Source organism: Aplidium turbinatum, chromosome 16 (assembly GCF_918807975.1).
Source record: "Aplidium turbinatum chromosome 16, kaAplTurb1.1, whole genome shotgun sequence".
Classification (NCBI taxonomy): Eukaryota; Metazoa; Chordata; class Ascidiacea; order Aplousobranchia; family Polyclinidae; genus Aplidium; species Aplidium turbinatum.
The window spans coordinates 4,965,911-4,970,656 of NC_137487.1; positions in this window are offsets into that span (position 1 = coordinate 4,965,911).

Genomic DNA, 4,746 nt, shown 5'->3' on the forward strand with positions numbered 1-4,746 from the left:
GATGAGGGCATGTACATGGCGTCATAAAAGTCATGATGGCGTCATCCTAAAATTTTAAACTTGCTCTATGATTACTTGATTAGGGCTACCACCTACCATACATCCTCTTTTAAGAGGATTTGTTCTCTTTTTTCAAGAAAAATGAATTGGCCTCCGAGGACACTAAAAATGCTCAAATAAGCTTGTAGGCAGTTTGATTTCTAAACAATTTGTATACCAACGGAACATGCTGATTTATAAATTCTACAAGAAATTGGCGCATGTTATGGAGCTGTTGTTGAACGTTCGTTACTTGGTTCACTGTTGAACGTTCGTTGCTTGATATTAAACGACATTTTAAAGGCCATGCTCATTACTTACACTTTTACAAAAAAAAATATTCTATTACCTTCATACGCTTTATGTTTAACTGAGAAGTTCTTTTATTTTGCATCACCAGCATATGCGAAAAACAATACAAGATTACAAAGTCAGCTAGGTTGTTTGCTGATGATGATTGGAGTGGCAGAAGGACCGAACTGGTCATCAAGTCTGCCACACCCGTGTGGTGTTGTTGATAATTTATGTTGATACAACGCTTGTTGATTACCAACTCAGTTTGGTTCGTTTGTTGCTCCAAACAAATATCTAAAAGTGCAATGTGTATAACACCTAACCTACAGCAAAAGAAATCGTGGCATGGATAGGCCTTCAGCTTTGCAAGGAAAGGAACAGCTTTTTAGTTCACGCCGTTTTTCGCATCTTAACGCTAATGTGCAGCTTACTGTTTTAGTCATATTTCTTGTAAATAATTTAACAATTTCTTTTAGGCTGACAATTCCTTGTTGGTAAAAGTTAAGGCTTGGCTACCTGGAGGTCATGCCTGATTTGTCACATTTTGCAGATTTTTGCGATCATGGCTGTCTGACTGAAGCTGTCTAAAAATTAACTTAAGTCTTTTTTTCACTTTTGCTGACTCTTAAAAATATAAAATCATTTGTTGTCTTTAGGAAGCACTAGAAATGAGAAAAAAACAAATTAAACATTCAGTCAATCTGTTTTCTTGTTTTTTTTTTGGTAACTTTTGCTGCGTAGGCCTACTGTAATGATCTAAAAACATGTAAAAGATTCTTCAAGCGTAAAATTCTACTTGTTGGCGAAACGTGTCCTCTTTAGGCGATGAAAATATGGTAGGCTTATCTATGATGACCTGTTAAAGGGCAAGAGATTAGTTCATTATTTTGTAAAACGAAACAGTAAAATTAGTACAGTAGACTACATTGCGTTATTGCTACTTCCTATCTCACTCTGAAGAAACAGTCACTTTGAAAGAAAAACTGTAGCTGCAATATCGAGCTATCGTTTTTCAAAACAGATTAAATTTCCTGCATAAAAATAAAGCTCAGAAAACCAATTACAGCTGAACATTACTAAAATACACATACGATAGCAATGGATAAATATAGCCTACCAAACAATAGGCTACAAAAAATATTCGCTGATGCCGACTTTGTGACACCAATCACGATTCCGGGATGACTTTTTCTGTGTGTTAGTGCCATCCCTTGAAACGTCGGTACGGAAAGAAAAGTCAATTGTGGAGCCCTTTTTTCGACTGAAGCATTTCTTTGTGCTTTCCCAGTGCCGATTTATAACGTTTTATTAATTTCTTCCAGTGCTGCGGTTGAGAGATTTTTCTTCATTAGAAAAGACGCGTTGAAGCCAATGCGGGCAGCACTCAGCGACTCACATTTTCAAATGCTTGTGTTTTTGAAAGATGCGTACCGTAACAATAAATTCCACCAAAAATGTGTTTTCTATATGGACGTTGAAATAGCGGTGTTTCATGGTCATTTGACGTCGCAAAACTGCTTTCTGTATTATTATTATTTATTTGCATCAGACTAACACAACACCATGCAGACTACATCAAATAGCATTAGTTCAAGACAAAAGTAGCGGTATTGCGTGTTGCTTTAGCCTGGGTAGCGCGCTACTTTTATCAATCGGTAGCGATAGCAAACAGATAAAAGCTGCAGACTGACAAAAGAGGTAGGCTACTATAAAAAATCAAATGGGCTAATACTACAAATGATGACAGAAAACGGTGACAGATGACCAACACTAGATCGTGACGAGCGAAGATAAGGATGTGACTTATCAGAGCCCGACATCCGGTAAATGAGGCGTAAAACAGGAAGAAGTTGTGGTTCTGTTCTGTAGGGGAAGCAATCGCCCCTCGAGATATTTTAAATAAAAATTTCACTCTTTGTTAACAGTTTTAGACAAAATTTGAGTCTAATATTGATTTGGGCTGAAAGTAGGTTTTTCTCAGAATCCGCAATTTTAAGGTGTTTTGTTCAAAATATTATGGGAGAGGTCCCTCAGCGTGTGTCCGCCTTCCGTGACTTGTTGCTGGGCTCCCCATAAACATTGGTCGTGAAATTCTGAGGAAACTCGTGTAATACACGTAGCCTAGCCTATATTTCTCGTGTTTTTACGAGCTAATGTTTATGGGGCTTACACGTGCAAAAATAATTTTTTGTCCCGTCTCCCGAAAATTGTGCTGGCTACGCCCCTGCTCCGAAGTATAGCCTAAGTTGTCATGGCAACCCTATAAAGTTATATTGCTTGCGTGAGACTACAGATATATACTACTTCTATAGAGTGGTAGTTTAGATACCCCCTTTAGTTAACTATTTCTGATCTTGATGTAGTGTATTTAAAGCATAAAATGCTTTCTACAAAATTGCATTGTTGGCCTAATACCACAGTTTTCAAGTAGCCTCTTGTTCTCAAAACTCTTACGCTAATCGCTTACTGTAAACAAGCTCCATTAACTTCAAACAAATAACAGGGATTGAACAGAAGATCATACATGCCGTACCGAACTTACAGAATCAACACTCGTGAAGGGTTGAAATTAAGTAGCCTATAGGCTATCGTAGATATCGGACTATATCATAGAGTAGACGAACTAGCCATATCCTGGTTTAGAAGGGACATTCCCAGTTTTAACGCCTTGTCACTGCAACCTGCTCGGTTAGTGATAGATATGTCTCCGATAGGCAGGGCCTCCGAGAGAAGTCAGCACTGGTCGGGAAACAATACGAAAAATGGGCCCCATAATATTTTTTAGAAAATATACAACTAATTTGTATCTTGCGTTGCATGTTCGTGTTAAGCTGAAATTAGCCTACTTTCCTCAGCATGAAATGAACTTCGATCAATGTAAAAATCATCAATAATCACTGGATTACACTTGCAACAAAATGCCATTGAGGCAAACTATTTTGTCTAGAAAGCTTTGTAAACACACAATAGGCTTACAGGCAACGAAAATAGTTCAACCAAGCATTTAATTCAGGAGTGTCCAAACTTTTTCCCACGCGAGCCAAATTTGATAATAAGTGTTCGCGGCCAACAGCCACAATAATTTTTCGGAAAACTGCAAGTTGAACTTATATGATTTTTGTGTGTCTGCAGGCCAAAAATAACGCATTGTACTACAACAGACGCAGGCCATACAAAAACGTCTCGTGGGCCGGAGTTGGCCCGCAGGCCGGACTTTGGACAATCCTGATTTAATTCAACCCTTTCTTGACTTTTTGCAATGCAAAGTTACGGATCACAGCATCAAATGATAAAATTTTGCGACGTCTGAATTGATGCACAACATGTATAGTTAGGCTTTTCAATCGGTTTTGAGTCATAGGCCTACTGGAGCGCAAACAATTCTTTACAAATTTCAGTAATTGCTAAAACCACGTTCTCAAAGCGCAACCGTTGGAGGTAGCTACCGGAACACAAAAAAAATCATAACAAAACTATTAGGAAAAACCTTTCGAAAGTTGCAATCAATGATTCCTTGTGTAGAGATTATGGGGTGGTTCGTTCTGGTTTGCAGCTGAAGTTTGCTGTGTGGCTTTCTGTCAAAAGTACCAACTCATCCAAAATGTCTTGAAAAATGTCATTGTTGTAGCCTATAAATGGTTTAAATTTGTCCACATGCCCGCAACTGCACAACAGACATACGATGAAATTTTCATGGAACTTCAAACTCATCGACGATAAGTTTGAGTTTGTTGATACTTTCATGATTTGTCAATTCCAATAACTATCTAATCCTTTGCAGTGTCCGGGTGCAATGTAGGCTACGGTAGAATACATTTCCTTCGAATGATTCAGCTAGTTAAGTGGAGTTGTAAAAGAGTTCTGTCCTCAGAAAAAGAAAATCGTTTTCTTTTAAATTTATAATTGCCACTGCAACTTAAGCTTGCGAGTAGTAGCCTACTCTTCTCAGCTTTCTCTTACTTAGATTACATCTTCCTTTAATTTCATTAAATTCATCAGTGAATCTTGTTTAGGACCGTAATCCACATAATGCAAAGCGGTCACAAATTTAAAACTGCTAGTTGTAGGCTACTTCAGCATTGACTCAGCTTCCGATCAAGCTCTTGTTGGTTCCAACTTGATGCATTTAAGAAACGTCTTTAGAGCTTCAATTTCAAAAGGGTAATGTAAAGCATTGGGTTTGACCGCACCACGCCTTGATTACCCTCTCGAAGTCAATTTTCTTTGCAAGATGATAGGACAGCTTACTTTAGATTTTTTAGAATTTTTCCTCTGACTAAGCTATAACTTTAAAGATGCCACAAGCTTACAGATAATAATCAATTACTCCAAAAATGATAAGACATTTGAACAACGCTGTCTGTAGGCAACATTGTGAATTCCAACTAGATTTAGCCTAAGCAACAACATCCA